Below are 19509 nucleotides of genomic sequence, written 5' to 3' on the forward strand. Positions count from 1 at the left end.
AATCTCAAGAGCTGTGAGGGAAAATCCTGAATTATTTCAGTGCAGACTGCAGTCACAGGGCCAGCAATGCCTTAAGAGATGTCATTCTGACTTTGTTGAGGAAGAGGAAGAGGAAGAGGAAGAGAAGGCAGAAAGGAGAGGAAGGAGAGGGAGGAAGGGGAGGAAGGAGAGGGAGGAAGGAGAGGGAGGAGAGGGAGAGTTCAGTGAGAACTGCAAAACCCTATTTGAACAAAATTTGACCGAAAGACTTGAAAGAACAGAAGATATCTATGAAAAGGTAGCCCTTGACTCTAAATTCCACATTAGGCTTTAAAGATCTGCCCAGAGACTAATGTAAGGACTGAAGCCCAGTCACGGCCTGACCTAAAGCCCATGAAATTCAGCCAGAACACCTGAGTTGTTTCAAAAGATTCAGATCAGACCCAAAAGGTGTCATCTGCAACAATTCATACCGCAAACAACAGGTAGGATAGGTGGTTTTATTTTTCAGGTGTTTCCTGTCTGACAACACAGAACCTGAATTTTCTCATGTATTTCACATGATCCTTGCTTTCTTAAAGTGCTTCATGGAAGCTCAGTGTTTTCCTGAAATTTCAGGTTGATGTGTAGGGAGAAGTCTGTGGATTTGCTGTGGATTTGCAACTGCACTGGCAGTGTCACCAAAACCTCCAAGTGGCTCGAAATCTGTACTTCAGCACTTCACTTTTATTTAGATTTTAAAGCTTTGCTCAGCTAATTCTACCATGTCCCAGCAGCCTGGAAAATCCCCAGAGAAAAACCCCTAGGGACTGCCCTTTTGCTATTGTCTCTTTCCAAGAGGGGCCCAGGTAGTCACTTGTGAGTTCCCTCTACACAAAGCAGAGAGAGGAAAAAAGAACTAATCTCCCCTGCCCCCCGTGTGCAAGAGAAAGCCGGGGCTCAGCAGCGTGTGTGCGTCCCAGCGAGAGTGGGGCTGGGGCACAGGATGACCTCTGGCTGCCTACCCGCCACAAAGGGACCGTGGCATTGACACAGCCTGACTGCTCTCCTTCGGAGGGGACAGATTGAGAGGAAGTGACCCTTGGTGCCCCCCTTCTGCAGGGGACCTTGTGAAATAAGTGTTGCTCTTCTCTTCCTTCCTTCCTCAGGCAGCTCAAAGAATTTAACGATGAGAAATCGCTTGCTTTTACTTCATCATTCAAAGAGCAAGCAATGCAGAGACTTTTTCCTTGAAAGGGATGAGGAGGAAGTGTAGAGGAGCTAGCCTTAACTATTTACTTCTGCCTTGGGAAATCCAAAACTGGTCCACAGGGTTCACGGATGACAGGGCAGCAGGCAGCAGCAGCAGGAGCTCTGGGTGAGACTGTGGGAGTCTATCGGGGGTTGTTTTCTAAGGGGACTCATAAAATGATCCCTGTGGCCCCATTCCCAAGAACCAGGAACATCAGGATGTTCAGAGCTGTTTAACACAACTCCCCAATGGCATCTGGTTAATTCCTAGTGAAACCCAGATCTGGGAGGACAAGAAGGATTCTGGGGACTGTGAAAAAGAAAAGGCTGATTTGGGGGAAAGAAAGCAGAAATGTTTAGGCCCATGTCACAGCTGTGTGATCAATCTCTGCCCATCCATGCTGAGGTTCACAGTGCCCAAGTTTGAACCCAAGGCCAGGCCTGGGTAGGTTTGAGCATCAAGGTCCTATGAGGAGCACCTGGGGGTGTTCAGCTTGAAGAAAAGGAGGCTCAGGGGAGCCTTATCACTCTTTACAACAGGAGAGGTTGTAGCCAGATGGGGTTGGTCTCTCCTCCCAAGTAAAAAGTGGTAGGACAAGAGGAAATGGCGTCAAGTTGTGCCAGGGGAAGTTTAGACCGGATATTAGGAAAAAGTTTCTTCAATGAAAGGGTTATCAAGCATTGGCACAGGCTGCCCAGGGAAGTGATGGAGTCATCATCCCTGTAGGTACTTACAAGACTTGTAGATGTGGCACTTAAGGACATGGTTTAGTGGTGGACTTGGCAGTGCTGGGCAAATGGTTGGACTTGATGCTGTAAAGGGTCTTTTCTAACCTAAATAATTCTGAAATTCTATGATAAACATTTCGCGCGCAGCCCTGGTTCACATCTCGTGACTGTTGAGGGGCAGTCCGTGAGCACATGGACTCAGTCTCTGCCCTCCCTCTTCAAAGGAGTTTTAAATGTCTCTCAGATGCACTTGGGGTAAGCTGGGGAGGGAGGGAATGACCTTTGGATTCTCCCTCCTGAGGGAACCTGAGAAAATGACCTTTTGGCCCTTAGCTCTGCAGGGGCTCGGGAAAGGTCGGGAAGAATGACTCTTGGTCCAATCTTGCTCACCACAGGGGCTAGGGGAAGGAAAAAGAGAAAGAACTCCAGGAATATGTGATCACGGGAATTTCTGTCGTCTTCTGAAAAAGAGGCATGTTTGCTTCATAGCCCCTGTAAGAAAAATAACCTGCCACTGAGAAACAAGCAAATCCATTTAAAGCAAGAAAAATCCTCAACTCGGTGACCTAGAAATCAATGCCAGAAGTAAAAGCTGATAAATAAATAAATAAGTAAATAAAATAATCAGGGATGTCGTGCAAAAATCAAGGGGTGCCCTCTGAAGAGGTGTAATCAAGGCTCTGAGCCTTCAGTTATAATGGTTTTGATTAAAGAAAGCTGTGCAGAAGTAATCTATTTTATTTTTAAATGGCCTGATTTTCCCTCGCTACTCTCTTGGAGGCTGAACCTAGAACAATTTGGAGGAGGACATGAAGTGCTCAGTGAAAAAGGCAAGTGAAAAGGTATGCATTTAATAAAAAAGAAAACCAATATCTGCTTAAGTTACTTTTGGGTTTTGATGGCACACATTAAAATTCACTGAAAGTAGCAATGCTCTAGTAAAATAAAAACATGAAATCCTGGCTGATCAAGCCACACAGTTTTGCACTTTTTCCACAAAACAAGCACAGTTTTCACCCTGAGCTGGGGACGGGGCTCATCATATGCTGTGTACCTGGGGGTTTATTTATTCTTTTTACTCTTCCAGTATAAAAAACCTTAAAACTTCTTCCAACAAACTTTTTATTTATTCACGATTTTGAACTCTTCACTCGTTTCCATTATAGCTGAAAACTTCTTTAAGTGTGAAAATCTTCTGCTATTATATAGGGTCAAATATATTTTCTTTGCTTGATAAATAAAGACAAATAGTAGAAAAGAACCTCAAAAGAGTCCCAGTTTGGGTCGGAGGGGAGGAAAGTTTACATTTTCTTCCTTGTGAAGGTCAGATGTTTATTCAAGCCTATCTGAGCCTTTTGAACAGAGCCTGGGCTGTGCTGGAAATCTCCTGAGAGCAGCGTTCCTTAGAGAATGGAAGGGATGGCTGCCTTCAGAAGGGCTGGCCACAGAGTGGTCTGCTGGCTTTAGAGTCTGGCAGTGCCAAAGGTACACTGAAACACAGGGTGCAGAAGCAGTCTTTTTCCAAGGCAGTTATTTAAGAATAGCAAACAGAGTTCCTGTCATAACCTGCATTGTGGCAGCAAGAATCAATTGTGCATTACTTCCTGCCAGCACTCCAGTTCCTCCCAGATGAGTTACATGTTGGAACAGGGGGATGTTCCATAGAGTTTTGCAGATGAACATTTCTAGTCACAGTAGTTTTTAGGAGAATTTTGAAATATTATTATCAATATTCAGCTCTTTCCCACTTTTGTTTTGATTGTTAAAAGAAGCTGCATAAACTATTAAAGCCCGGAAAAGCAAAGGGAATCCAAAACTTCTACAAACTGTGTAACTTTGGTTTAATAAGTTGTGTGTTTTACTGGAAACTCAGGCCACATCTTCATTTGCCTGTGGTCAAATTTTTGGGAAGATAAAGCAATTGATTGCAGTTGGTTTTCTTTTGACACCTCTTAATGCTTCAGGCTTACAATGGTGTTGTTTTCACATTGGAATTTTGACATACAGACTAATATACACAGAAAGAAAAACATCATTGTGTAACTTGGCCTATAAAAGCTTCAACAGCACAATCACAGCATGGCAGAGCTGTTTAAAGCTGAAAATCTTAACACTCCTTCATGGAGGATGGCTGTGAACATGAGCACAGGCAAGATGCTGATGTCCTCTTTGCAAAGGTAGCAAGAGCATTAGACAGTGCCTGCAGCCACAGCCTCCTCTGCCAGAACTAGGGGTTGGAAGCACTGCTCTCCTAATAAAATACGAGTCCAAACAGACCTGCAAAATACAATTTTTGTAGAGGTTTGGAAATTATCTTTGGCCGCAATGAATGGGCAAAAGCTTATTATGTCCTCCAATCCCCACTCATAATTAACATTTGATTTCTAAAAGCGTGGCAATCTTGTATGCTCTTTTCAGTAACAGCATGTGTTCTCTATTCACAGGAAATCAAAGTTGTATGATGTTTACATTTCAGCAGCATGCTTCAGAGAATGAAGTTAGCCGTTCAATGCAGAGATGCTTTTAAATAATATTAAGATAACAAGGAAGTCATGGTACAGACGACCAAATGAAGTTACATTTCTGACCTGTTAAAATTACTTTTATAATATGCTCTATGCTGCCTTAGCTTCTAAGTTCTGCAGGTAAAATAAGCTGAAACAAAGTTGCTTAACCCATTTGTGAGGAATGATATCATGGTGCTCGTGGCCTTGCCTGTATCTGGACCATCTCTTTCCCAAAGTGAGACTCACCCTCTGCAGCATCTGGGAGCATCCTACACGACAGCCATGTGGCACTTTTTCTGCTGGGAGACCATTTTACATCTGTTAAAAAAACTTTTTACAAGTACTTATGCATTGATACACTGCCCATTCTGAGGAACAGTTACGGGAAAGCACTCAGACGTCATTTATAAGGCCTGTGGTACCCTAAGGTGCCTCAGTTATCTCTGCGTAATGCTAAACCGTGCTGTGTAGGAACATCTTTGTGTTGCTCTTCAGGAGAAAATTTACTCCATAATGATGAGGAAAAGGTGAACAAAATTTGATTTATCCAGAAATAATGTCCTTTTTTGTCCTCTTGAAGTCACAGGGTTTTATGTGGTAGCAAGAGACCTCTTTTGCAAGGTTTAGCCAGAAAGAAAAAAAGTTGGCTCTAAGAAACACAGTCACTTGAAATAAACTAGAATTCACCACATAATTTTCCATGTCAGTGTGGTGTACAAATGCCCTGGAGAAACCCCCATGTTTATTAAGGATGGAGCAGTTGCTTGATGTGTCACCTTCAAAGCTCGGACTTGGCTTCAGCAAGTGGTTTTTTGAGTCCCAGCCTTGTTTAGTTCATGTGAACACTGTACAGGTTATGCAGACATCCCTGGAGCTCACATTCCATGCAGATGAAATGTAAATCCACTGAGTTTTTGCCACTGACGATTGAAAAATGTGTTTAGTACATTATTATTAAGTGAGAAAAAGCAATGCATGATGGAAATCCATGTCTTTGACACTATTAAAGTTCTTTCTGTTAATATTGGTGAGCAGTGATTGTAAGTCTGTCTGCACTGTGTGAACAGGGTGAAAAATAGTCAAAAGATGACTGGAATCACAAAAGTGTAGGGGTACTAATACAGCCACCACTCTTGTACAGGGATTGGTTGCTGTGCCCCTGGCATGTGTTTTTTGCCAAAATACCACTGAGCAGTGCATGTTTGCTGGGTGGGTATTGTAGCACGTCCCAACAGAAAACAGGGAGGGGGCATTCAGTGACACATTCTGATTAATTGGTTAACAGGAGCCTCCTCATATTCATTACAGCTATTCAGCCATATCACTTTTGAAATCTGAAGGCACAATTTTATCTGAGAGTCCATATGGCTTATCAGAAAACTGTGCATATAGAAAACTACCACAATCCTGAACCAAGATAATATTTATCTAATAGACCATAACAACTCAGAGCGAGTCAATATGGTCTCTCATTTGAGCATGCATTTTGATATGCATTCTACCTATCCAAACACAAGTCATTTACATTGCAAGCTATCTGTCTGGTAAATCCATGTTTAGGTAATTCTTATTACGGTGAGGCTTTTTTACAAGACAGATTATGAAGATGACTTGAATGTATTGTAGTCCATGGACTAATTTGGAAATTACTGAGTATTTTCCTGATAGATTGTAATGGACTCTGATGGAGCTATTGGCTTTTATCAGCTAAACCCATATTTTGGTGTGTAAGCAAATTTGAAAAAGCAAAATATTTGCAGAATAATCAACCAGGCTGCTCTGTTTGACTGGCAGCATCCTGCCTGTTTTGAGCCACCAGGTTGATGGAAGGAGGGACTATCTGCTACCAGGGCACAGGCCTGGCAGAAATGAGCCATTACTGTAGATTCTCTCATGTCACTTCAACTCTGAGTGGCCTGAGTGTGGAGAGCAGATTGCTGCGGGCTAATGGCCGAAGAGAAAGTGAAGAGGTAACCCTGCTCACTTAATCCCATACAGCTCTGCAGAGAATATCCTGTGGTGAAGCCATACTTACCCTGAGAGTCCTGAGCAGATCCCTGGCTGTATGTTTAGAAAACCTTTAACAGGGTAGTTAAATAGGCTTAATCATCCTCACACTCTCTGTATTTTCTGTTCTGTTTTCCCTCCATTGGAAAAGCAAAGGAAAATAAAAATGGAGAGAAGGCAGAGAGTATTGGAATATGGAAAAAGAAAACTAGCAACTAGATATTGTTTAGGTTTTATTTCAGTTTGGATACTGTTCAAAGTGAAGGATCAGAAAATTTTCAAAGAACACAGGATTTTGTGAAAAATACACTCAAAGAGGTTTTTCTTTCAAGGCAGCATTTTTGGCAAACCCCAGCCAAGAAAATGAGGTCTTCCAGAGGAAGGATTGACCAAAATCACAGTGGCCCTCAGCATAAGCTCTGAGAGGCCACAATAAGAGGGATGAAGGTGTCTCTCTTCTTCACTGAATGTAGAGGGACCCCACGTGGCTGGTGTAGACTATGTGCCTGCTTCCTAAATGACTCCAGTTAGGGGAGTTGAAATTGCTCAAATTCTGCTTTTTCACCAGATCGTCTCATTGAAGAAAAAAGGAAAAGCACTCAGGCAGTACCAGCCTTTCCCCAACAATTTTCCGTAAGTTACCACAGTGGATCTCCCCATATATCAATGTTCACAATCCTTTTAAGTAAATTGATTTCAGTCATGTTTATACCATCTCCAACTCATTTGGTGGCATTTCCAGAAGAGGCAGGAGGTGCTGACACCGGGTGGAATAGAGAGGGAGTTATTCTATGTTGAAACCATACAGAGAATAAGTGATGCTGTGTGCTACAGTTTTGGTAGGTCTTAATGCAACTGTGCAGAGAGTTGCAGTTATTATCATTATGAGACATTTATGAAGTCTAAATTAAAGTTCTGATAAATAATGTAAACTGAAATGCAAATTTTTATCAGATCTCGTTTTTCTGGAGGAGTATCAGTAAAATAGCAGTTGACATAGTGCCAATAAGATAGTATAATGAAAGGTAGTATTTAATTTCCTAGAAAACACATTTAGATTTGATTATTGAGGGTCTGTCATCAGCTGTTAAGCTGCTAGAACAGGCTTCAAGACCTACTGGCTTGACTACATAACCCAAACCCTTCCTGTTAGCTAAATAAATAAATATAATCCATTTTCCTCCATAGCTATTAAAGAAACAAGTTGCTGTGTGGCAGAAATGAAGGCGTCATGAAGAAATGAAGATTCGGAGCATGGAGCTTGCACGAATCACTGCACAGATTTGCCTTAGTTTTTAAAAAGAGGATTAAAAGGGAATATACTGAAAAGAAATGTGCTGATTCCTGCCCTGCCATGTCTTGCTCATCTTACCAAGTGAATGAGGGGACAGGAGCCTTTCCACAGTACCCCTCACTTCTGCTGATGCAGTATAAGGCTATCTAGGAAGCTCCAAGCTGGTTCCTGTGTACTCTGCATGGTCAGTAAGCATGCTACATTTAATTTCCATTGAAAGAGCAATGCAGATTCAATAGTGCATCTTCATGAGGCTTCCTACATTTTTTTTTTATTTTGTTTGTCACCTCCAGTCTCAATTCTTGCTCTTCTTCACTTCCTTCTGCCATCACACCAGTGATAGTTGTGCCTGATGTTCTTAACAATACTTCTGTCTCAAGCCCATCTTTGACCCTGTCCTGCTCTGGCCTTCAGCCATATGTGTAGCTTTTTTCTCACCGAACTAAACAGATGCATACTTCTAACCACAGAATAATTCTGTGCACAGCCATCACATCATCCCTCTTTTAGGGAGAAGGATTTGAGACAAACAGTTACAAAGTTCAGGAAAACAGCATTTGCCATGAGTGAGGATGGCCCATGTTTGAAACATATACTGGAGTGCTTTGCAGAATCAGAGTTCCAGTGAGTACCCTACATGCCTCAGTTTCCCCTTAGTTGCCCTAGGGGAGTTACCATTTACTCACATTACTGATGTGTGGTGAGCTCCCACTGACTGTGCGCTCATGATGTGCTTGGGAAAATGCCATTAGCTTTTCCAAAGGTCTGAATTGCCTCTCTTTAATTTTAACCGGTTTCGTTCATAACCTCCAGTGTTCTTTCCCTGTAGATTGCGTCCATGTGTGATTTCTTTATGGGTAAAATTAAAATGCATCAGGAAAGTTCCTGAATTACAAAATGCAGCACTCCAGCCACCTGGAGTTTTACTCTATTTGTATGCCCACTCCTGCTTCTGTGATTCTTTCAGAGGTCCCCACTCACAGCTGCAGCTAAGTGGGCACATCTAAAGGTGACAGATTGAGAATATATGTTCAAGTACACATATAAGTGTACCTACAGATTTCCATTCCTCCTTTGTTTCTTCCTCCTATTCACTGATGTTAAAATCACACACTTGCAATTTAAACCCCACCATACATTGTTATGTTGTAAAATAATGAAAATATTGCTCACCTTCATCCCTTCTCTTTCAAAGAATTTCACGAACATCATTTCCCTCATTCCTGGTTGACAAGGGACTCTCATAAAGCTAGTGTTCATCTTCTTTGGCCATATCCTTGTCATCCCAGCAGAAGTATTTCCTGCACCACGGCGTTCCCATGTAGGTCTAAGCTGACAGTTGACTAGGAAAGCTTCAGATCCAAATCAAACTTCCTGACACAACCGATATGTTCCTCACAAGACTCTGTGAAGTGTCACAGCTTGTACTGCATTATATTTACCTGAAAAATTCAGAATCTGGTTAATACTGTAAAGCTCTCAAAGTTGAAGGCACTCACACTGACGAGGGGGGGGAAGCCATGATTCTGGGCTTACATTTTTACATCTGTTTGCTTCAACCACCCTTGTGCTGCTTTTGTGTTCACTTTCTTTGAATATTCATGTGATTGAATTCTGTGTCCATTAACATTCACAGAAAGTGAACCTCAGAGCTGCACATATATTTGCAGAAGCAGCGGTTTACATTTGCACACTTAGGTATTCATAGCTAAAAGCACTCACTCGAGGAACAAAATCACTACCATTTAGCCAGCCAGTCCCATGCAGAACTGTTTATTACCCACAAAGAACTGATTTTTGATCCTGCTATAGAAAATTTTTTGCTTGCTTTTAGAAAAAATTGTGTATGTAAATCACTAGTTTCCATACATTTGTGCAAGTAGAAGAAAAGCTTTGACAGATTATGTATTAGGAAGTATTTGTTTAGAATTTGGATACTTCTGCCACAAAAGCATGACCTCTAGTAGATCCTAGTGGTATAGAAACTATGACACACAGCTGAGCAGATACAGGCTTTTCAGCAGAGATGTTACACATCCACCTGACACAGTTAATTAAAATGTCACTTCTATAGGAGTAAAGGGAGATGAATGTGAGCCAAACAGCTGAGCAGAGAATTTTGTTTTGCCTTTGAGCAATTCACTGTAATTTTGTTTAAACACAGGGTGGGGGCTTTTTTCCATTGTATTGATCAATAAAAAGCTAGAAAAATTACCTTAAAAAAACACTGGAAGATTCAAACCATTTTCTTCACAACTTAGACTTAGGTCCTAAACTTTCCAGCCTGTTCTGCACAGTGGCCTGACACAGTCTCATGCCTGCCAAGACCCCTTGTGATTTCAGTGGGAGTTATAACAATCTTGCCAGGAGGTTTTTTAACATCAAACTCTGAACTAAGTGACAATGTGGGGCTAAGCCATGCTCCATCAGGGTATGTGAAATAGCTTGTGGTTTGTTGAAAATGTAGCCTAAATTGGCACAAATGTCAGGAGCATGTGATGGTGTGTGTTGATGGCACAAAGCTGGGAGATGTTCCCAGCAGAGAATTGGTATGTGGTACAGGAGGGATTGCATGGTGCTTTGGACTGGAATAATGGAAACAGGGTAAAATTCATTCAAGGTGCAAAATATTAACTGATACATTTGGAAATAACACCCAAAAAATACCTCCCATAAAATGAGAGCTCATCGTTGGAAATGACTGAAAGGTCATGAGCTGATTGTATGGCAGCTGTGAGCCACCAGTCCCGGGGCACTTGTGAGAAGTCTGCCTTCAGTTGTACCAGGAGTGATATTCCTAGGAGAGCTAAGGATGCATCAAGGTAAGTGTCATGATCTACTGGGCTGGTCTAATGGCTCACTCCTGCCCTAAAAACAGACATGAGTCTTCTGCGCTTTTCCTACACTCAGACATGGCTCCCACTATCTCCTGTGCACCATCTCTATTTTCCTCATCCCTTCTCATGGTCTTCTGCTGCCTCTCAGTCCAGTCTCCTGCAATTTTTGGTAACCAAGGAACAAAAAATAGGGGTTTTCTGAGTGAATGGGCTGCATCCATTTGCAGGGGGATTCAGACACATACCTACCACGTGGTTAATGACAAGAGTATGTAGCAGAGAGCAGAGATGGAGAAAAGGGAAAGGAGTAGGCACTGATTCTACTGGGAAGTGGCTGTTAGGTCAGTTTATCCCATTTTGGGAAAACTACTGCTGTAGTGGCTTTGTGTAAGGCTTTGTCTGAGAGGAGCTCATCCAAAGCATTGCATACATGTGATGGTCACACCAGGATGGGTCTTTTGGTGGTGTCTTTGTAGAGCAGCCAGAAAAAGGAGGTTCAGACTGCCTCACTGCCCTCCAGAGATGCTCCTGGGACAGTCAGGGGTTGGGACTTGCTTGCCAGTTGGAAAATGTATTGTGCCAGTTGGCAGCCTCTGTGAGAGACTTGATCTCAGATCTCCAGTCTGTGATAGCAACTGGTCAATGAGAAGCAGACTCCACAGAGTCTGCCATGCCATCACACAAGTGCTGCAAACACCATTATATGGTCTCTTTTGTAAGCCTATTAGAGGTTTTTTGCACTCAGCTGAAAACCTTGTCCAGAACCTGCCTTCTCTACTCAGTAGAAATCTAGTGATTTTCAGCTAAGTGTATTTAAGACCAGGGTACGCAGGGGATCAAGTAAACTCAATGGCAAAACAAGAGAAGGCAATTAGCAGGATATATGGCCGGGCTCTTAATTACCACATTGAAAGCAAATGGTAACAAGGATACAAATACAAAAGACAAATCTGCTCAGGGATAGCAACTATCCTCCAGCTCCTAAACACCCCAAGAGCCTTTTCAGCTACCAGATCTGGAAATCACGAGCTCCTGAAGACACCCTACCTTCCAAATTTCTCCCCCATTTCCATGTATCCTTGTATTCCTGGTGTTGTACCAGCTTCAGGACCAGGTGACCTGGTTTTATCCAATAATCCTTTCCTGGGCATTCCTGCAGCATCAGGTATTTTCACCATGCAGCAGCTTACCCGTCTTTGTCCCAGAGGCTTTGACACGTGTTGCACAAATTATGTCTGTCTCAGGATCCAAGTCTGGAGTAGTGAGAGGGATCCTTTCATCCTTTCCCGTGCCATCACTTTGCAGTAGCTGTGCCATGCAGTGCTCTCTCCCTCTGCAGATACTGCTTCACTGTTGTACCCAAGATTGCAGGTCCCAGTATCCTGTAAGTGGTGTCTGAAAGGATCCAGCATAGTGATGAGGAGTGCCAGGGAATGCATCCAACCAGTTCAGGAGCATGTGGAGGCTGGGAAAAACGTGAAGCATGAGGTGTTTTCTGCCTTTCAGAAAGAGAACTGGGAAATAGGTCTGGAAAACAGAGAAGGAGGTGTGAGAACGGGATGATTTATGCATATGTACACATGAGAAAACGAGAAGCAAAGTTTCAAACTGGCAATTCATTTGGGTTTTTATTGATTTTAAATTGAATCTCCAAGCTATAATTAATAACCCAAGCCTGGACCATACCTGTTATACAGAGTTGCTAACACATCTTTATAAAATGTCTAGCAAGGCAGTAGCTAAACATAAATTCTGTGAAGCTTATGATTCCCAGCATGTTACCAACTTCCTATAAAGGCAGTCTGTTGTTATAAAACATGGCAGCAGGCATGGCCCTGAAATGTTGCTTGAAAACATCTCTTCTAGCAACTGTTTTCAGTGTTACTATACTTTTTGTGTAACCTTTGTAAGGTTTCTGAGGCTTGTTTTCACCTCTTTCCTCTTTGTTCTTGAATAAAATAAATGCAGTAGTCATATGTGAAAGTATGTTCAAAGACCATTAATGTTATTTTAATGTCTGTGTTTATGTCATAATTTACACTTCTTCCTTTGAACACAGTTATTTATACCCACAGCTGAAAATCCAGCTTTGGGCTTGGGGCTGTGTCATTTGGGCTGAGGTGGCATTGCAAATTTTGATTTTGTGGATGGGTTTTTTTGTGTATACATATATATACAAATTCTTTTGCCTTGACAGGCCTAAAAAGGGGGCAAAAGCACCCAAATGCTTTTATCTCTTCTCCTACGCTACTCCAACAATAATATAATAATTTTCATTTTAAAGTGCACTAATGCCATTTTAATCATTTTTTGAGCAACTAATGTAATACAAAGGAAAGGATGAAATGGAATATTTGTGGCTGCAGAGACAGATATCATTATTCAAGGGTAGAAGCATGTGAAAGGGTAAAGGGGGTTTAAAGAGATACTCTTTTGTTGTACTTAACACTGATAAATGACATACAAGTCAGGATAACAGGGCAGAGCTCCTGTCAGGGAGACAGTGATAAATGTGGAGGCTGGGACAGAAAGGTCCACTAAACAGAAATCTGTATATGACACGTTGTACCTTTGATAGACTTGTCTGCATGGCCTAAGCCACAAAGTGTTCCTCTTGGCTCAAATTATGGCCCTCGAGCACATCTTATACAACCACTGAGCTCATGTTTGTTTTCCTATTTCTGTGTGGCAGCAAAGATCAATTCCCCTTAATCAGTGCAACACACAGGGCTAAAACCAGTGAGGAGAAATGTTCTTATACAAATATAATTGATACTTCTTTCAGGCAAATCCTTGTATAATATGAAACAAAAAGCAAACAGACCTTTTTATTATTATTGCTGTCTCCTTTTAAAAAAATGCCCAGCATCAGCCTGTTAATCAAAATATTCATTTAAGAGAAAACAAAATCTCCTGTTACTTCTTTATGAATGAAGCAGAAGGTTTGTGATTTGTGCATTAAGCTTCCTACATCCCATGCAACATGACCGGTACTTCCTGAATGCCCTCAGCATCAAAAATGAAGACAAAGGAGTGGAGACAATGAGAAAAGGCATTTATGTCCTCCAGAAGCAACTTCAACAGTTCACAAAGAAAAAGAAACAACAATTCACTCATGTGACATTCACTGTGCCCTCCTAACAGATGATCAAGGCCTGGGCTTTCAATAGGAGGAGCAAACATGAAGGAGTCCATGTGATACCAGGTAAGAGCACAAAGAAGATTGAATGATAGCAATTCTGCAGGACTGGTACAGGATTAGAAACTGATGGTCAGTCACTTTTGGGTTCCTTTAAGGACACCAGCATTTTGGCTGCCGTATTCTGTCCGTCTCACTGAGCGCTGTGAGTCTGGTGGTGCAGTGGAGAATTGCCAAGTTCTAGGTGGGAACACTTTCTCTGTTACAGAAGGTTGTCAACATATCACACCTTAGGTGAAAGTGCCATACATGTCTGTGGGTACCAATATCATAGGAGCCTAGAATGGTTTGAGTTGGAGGGGACCATAAACACCACCTAGTTCTGAAGCCCTTGCCATGGGCAGGGACATCTTCCACTCAGACCAGGTTGCTCAGAGCCCTATACAACCCAGCCTCGAGTACTTCCAGAGATGGGTAATCCACAGCTTTCCTGGGCAACCTGTGCCAGTGCCTCACCACCATCACAGTAAAGAATTTCTTCCTAATAGCTAATTTAAACCTACTCTCTTGGTTTGAACCTGTTCCTCCTTGTCCTATCATTTCATGTCCTTGTCAGAAGTCCCTCTCCAGCTCTCTTGTAGCCTCTTAAGGTACTGGAAGGTGCTCTAAGGACTCTCTGGAGCCTTCTTTTCCCCAGACTGAACAACCCCAGCTCTCTCAGCCTGTATCCATGGCAAAAGTGCTCTAGCCCTCTGATCACGTTCGTCACCCTCTTCTGGACTTGCTCCAGCAGGTCCATGTGCTGACACAGTTTAACAAAGATAAGTCACAAGGTCAGTGTTGAAACCTGAATTTCAAAGTTACCCAGCTTCATATCTGCAAGTGTCACCACTGTCTGCTTTTGTCCCTTCCCATCTCCAGCACAGTCCCAGGGAGTGATGTGGAGAGGCACATCTGTGCTCCAAGCCACGATCACCTCTCTCTTACTGAATTTAGGGCTGGGAAAACAGATGGGACAGAGCTCCCCTCTCCAGCACTGTGCAGAGGAGACTGGGACAGCAACACAGGTATCTATGTTCACTTTTCTGCTGAGAACTCCCTTCTCCCAAAGTCTTCTGGAACTGTAGGAGGGATCAGCAACATTGCTGTCAAAAATGTTTTATAGGGAAAGAATATTGGACACCTTCCACTTAGTGGCTTCACTTTCCCAGCACTCACTAAGTTCAGGAACAGGTTGTCCAAACTGTTCTGCAGAGGAGAGGGGTTAGAGACCATCTCTGCAACCATACAACTGAGTTGAAATTCCAGTGAAGGGTTCCTGTGATGGTGGCCAATCTCAAGACCCTCTTATAAGTGTGGGAGGTGTAAGAGCCACAGATTTTAACACCATGACGCCAGGCAGATGGGTGCCCACACAGAAGCTGGGGATGTGGGGGTAATCTTAAGAAGAAACAAGACCCTTTAATAAATCCTTCCATATTTCAGACCCCTGGTTTACAGTAGCTGTGTTTAGTATAGTACAATCTCAGCTCAGTGCTGACAAACCAACTGCTGCTATCCACTCATGTTCTTTGCCCCTGGAGCTGATACATCCTCAGAATGCTTGAACCAGTGGGAAGAAAGCATGTACTTATTTCCAATGCAATTTTCCCCCTCACTACAGCTCTGTGAGGCAGGTCTTGCAGGAGAAGGGCTTGCTCACCTGCCTGTGTTTGCACGTGGACCCTGCCATGTTCTGCATCATGTCAGCCCTGCAAAGTGAGTAAGGAGCAGGGTCTGTATGCGCCCCAAATGGCCTACAAAATACACTGGCAAATGGATGGAAACCACTTCAAAGCATGCCTTTCCATAACACGCTGCTCTGACACCCCAGCTGACACAGTCCAAACAGATTGACTCAGGGAGAGAAGAGGAAGAACAGAGAAAAATAATGTGTTGTCCCCCCATGCTGTTTTCTGTTGTAATTTGCTACCTCTTGCAATGTGAGTGAGAATTGGCATTCTGGTACAGAAATCTCCTGTTAGTCCCTGGAATCAAAGAGTGCATTAAATAACAGACCTCACATCCATGATTTTAAAACTATATTACAAGAGTTTTTCCATTTAAAATGTATTTCTACTACAAAGTCTAAATATTGATTTCAGGCTAGAAAATTTTGCATGTTAGGATGAAAAGAGAGAAATATGCTGCATTTTCCCATTTTTGACTATTATAGTACCTTTTTTGTTATTCAAATAGTAAAAAGGGAAGAATTTATCAACTGTTAGCTGTTGTATATCTTGGGTTTTTTTCCATTTTAATCCTGTAAATTTTTGACAGGAACTGAAATAAGCTCTACAGGGATTTTTTGAAGACGAAAAGTCTATTCAATAGTAATGTAAAATGCAAATTAAATATTTGTTCGGTGTTTAGTCATTCCTCAGAGACTAAAAGAAATTCTTCATCACGACCTCTATACTGACCTTCACATCAAATTAGAAAGTTATAGTGTTTATGTGGAACCATATACACTGTCCCTATTGTAAAGAAGAAATGAATATTTTACAGCAATTGCAATTTGTTTCAAGGATCATTTTCTGAGATCTCTGCTTGCTGAAGACTACAATTTACCTTTTTACAATTTCATTTAATGATCTGACATTTGAGACACTTCCTAATTAATTCTGTCGCTGCCTAAGCCAGCTGTGATAAATATAACCTGTGCATACAGGATTACATTGTCGCTTTTAGAAAATACATCCAGTGAGAAAAGGTGAAGCTTTTATGACAGGACATTTGCGTCATCCATACTGGAAATGATGGAACTCTGGAGTAGCCACTGCACTGAAGAGCTGGTGTGAAAGGCTGGACAAAGTAAGGGTGGGAGAAGAGACTGCTTTGTACTTAATATTTTTCATGGTTTAAGTTGGTTTTTAGCACACAGAACTAGCTGTTCCAGAGTTTGGCATTTGCAGTATGCTTCTTTATCAATAGTTCCGGAGTGGAGCACATTGGCTTAGCTGTGGTCAGCATGAGGCAATCCAGCAGGAACATGGGGTGTGTAATCCCCTTGGGAAACCAGAGGGAACGTCCCAGGCATGGCCAGAGCGTGGGCTGCAGCTCACAGCTGGGTCAGCTGGGGGATGCTGTGGTTAAAGAAGTCAAGCTACAAAAATGGTCTTTGCAAGCCAGCAATGGGGTCATCTTTAAAATGGCTTTGCAAGCAGCAGCTGTGACAACTGAGGACACAATTTAGAGTGACCACTGGGCCACCAGGCTGAGCAGATCCTTTGTTAACTTTGTACAGTCAGTCATGGACCTTGTTTATCAATCAGCAAATAAAACAGCATTTTTAAATCTGACAAACACTCCTGGATACTGCCCAAAAATTGTGCACTGCACATGCAAACTTCTTCCTTATATCTTTATTTCCAAGTAAATAGTTCAAGGGCTTTTTCTCTTTTTGATCAGTGAATTAAAGCAGGAATGTGAAAGGGCAGCTTTTCATGCAACAAAAGTTGGGGTTTTTTCCATTAAAGATCAAAAATCTCTAGAATAAGATTATAACATAACTTGAGCTATTCATTATTTCCTATATAACAGATCCTGCTGTGGAGGAAATAGTAATTGCAACAACTGGAATAAGTCTAATACTTCTAAATTTCTGTTTCTATGGTGACTTTAATAAATATTCTTTTGAAGATAAATTTAGGTACTCAGTAACATAAATGCTTCCTGCCTTCTGTTTCAGACTAAAATAGAATCATATTAGCACAGAGATATGTTTTAGACACATTTGGCATATTTTCCCCAGATTGCCACTTTCTTGGTGACTATTATTTTTTTCTGGAAAAGTAGCGGATAGCCATAAATACTACTTCATTTAGACTAGAGAAACTGTGATTGCAGTAACAGGAGTAGACCTGGTGTGGAAAAGGGAAATTCTGCAGCTTGCAGGGATCCAGAATGAGATGACTTCACCTTTGCTATGGCCATCACTCACAAAACCCTCAGCAGCAGGACGAACAGCCTGGCCATCAGAGAGGATTTGGTTGTCTTAACATGTCTGGTGGCTGCAGACTGGAGCTACTGCTGTTCCCCACTCAGTCTTGGAATCTTTTCTTGTGTCAGCACAGGTGGCCTGCAAGCCGAGCTTTGCCAGAGCAGGAATTCCAACATTGTTTCCCCAATGTTAAAGTTGTGAGCTTTAACACGGATCCAAAGTGACACGAGCATTTTTCTTTCTTTCTTTCCTTCCTTTCCTCCTGTGTCTATAGAGCAAATAACTTTATGTCATGTTAGTTCTTTGATTTTAAACCTGAAGTAATCTGCAACCTGAAAAATAACAACCGTGTTTGGAGTCTTCCATCCGAGAGGGAGCAGGAGGGACGAGGCTGGAAGTGCTGGAGCAGGTTGCAGCTGGCTTTGGTTTTGTAGTGGAGGTTTCCCTCCAGTGGCTTCTCCAAAAAGTGCAGCGTTGAAGAAGCAGCTGGGGTTTTATACTGAAATAAGACTGACTGAAATAAGGTGCTCTCACATCTCCCAAAGCTAACCCCATGCCCTGTTACCCTAGAAAAAAAGCCAATGAATTAGGAAAACTGATGTCAACTTTCACAGCTCGTAAGGGAGTTCACAACATCCAACTAACAGGAAATTTAGGCCTGTCCTTCTCTTGAACAAAAAAGCTATTACCCACCTTTATTTATCCTAATGTTGTACTTATGTTTTCTCTAATAAAAAACTCCTGAATGCAGTTCTTACCCCAAGGAGCTTATAATCAAAAATAAAAAATATACAGGAAATAAATCATTAACAACTACATTATTCTGTATAATAAAGTATTTGTATAATGTACTATGTCAAAGGTTGGGGGTTTTTCCTTAAGCCTTATGCCAAAGTAGAATTAAAATAAGAACTCTGAAGGCAGGTTGTGATGTCGTTTTGTGGCTGTTTGCAAGATGTATCTTCTAAGCACTAGGGCCTGTGGAAGAAAGTGTGCAGGTTCTTGGTTGGAACTGTGCAGGTTGGAAAAGTCAACCAGGAATGATGGCACCCTGGCAGAGAGAACTGCCTTGACAGGCAGTGGAAGCTGAGGCAGAAGGTTGGGAGCTGGCCAGGCTGTGTATGCCCAGAGAGCCAAGGTGTTCAGTATCTGAGAGAAAGGTGTCAGCATGGAAAAAGAAAGGTGAGAGGCAATCCAGGCTGGGGAATGACCTTTTGCAGCCTGTGGGTAAGAGCAGGATAGGATTGATTTTCTCAAGTGTAACAGAAGGAAACCTCCAAGGATCTAAGTGTGAAAATGGGGTGCCCGGAGGAGAATTTTACCTGTGGGCATTGCTGGGAAGGGTTGCTGCTAGAGAAGTCAGAAATCAAGAATCATTGAGATTTCAGTAATCACAGCTCAGCCAAATCCCAGCTCAAACAATGGCCAGGCTGGGAGCCTGAGTGACAGGCAGAACAGCCTTATCACCTGCCATGATTAGGAAAGGATGTGGAAAGGAAGAAACATTGTGAAGAAAGATTTAAAACTGAACAAAAAGCAACTGACCAATCACAAAGATGTGCCAGGATTTTAGTCTGGACAGCAAAGGTAGGACCCAGATCCTGCTTAGGACGCAGAATCTGAAGGATCTGCCAGGGTGGCTGTGTGTAGGGCCCTGTTACAGTTGCTGTCAGTGTGAGCTCTGGACCCCAGAGGGGGAGTCATGTGGCCAAAGGCAGGTCAGTACTTTAGAAAGATCTCCAATATTCCTGAGGGTCATTGGATTGCACTGACTAGAGCTCCACTGTCTGCTGTAGGTGCTTAGG

General features: G+C 42.3%; 1 protein-coding gene across 1 annotated transcript in view; it reads right to left on the reverse strand.

Moving 5' to 3' along the window:
- The window catches only part of DNAJB6 (DnaJ heat shock protein family (Hsp40) member B6), a 126272-nt gene that overhangs the window by 29734 nt on the left and 77029 nt on the right, over positions 1-19509 (reverse strand). The window contains exons 12-13 of the transcript XR_006018688.1: positions 11774-12110; positions 8920-9188 (exon numbers count right to left, since the gene is read on the reverse strand). The gene's annotated coding sequence lies outside the window, so the exon portion shown is untranslated. The remainder of the gene's footprint in view (positions 1-8919; positions 9189-11773; positions 12111-19509) is intronic.

The sequence above is a fragment of the Corvus kubaryi genome, unplaced genomic scaffold (genome assembly GCF_017639235.1).
Source record: "Corvus kubaryi isolate FWS band 111438036 unplaced genomic scaffold, C.kubaryi_AGA036_p1.0 37398, whole genome shotgun sequence".
Lineage (NCBI taxonomy): Eukaryota > Metazoa > Chordata > Aves > Passeriformes > Corvidae > Corvus > Corvus kubaryi.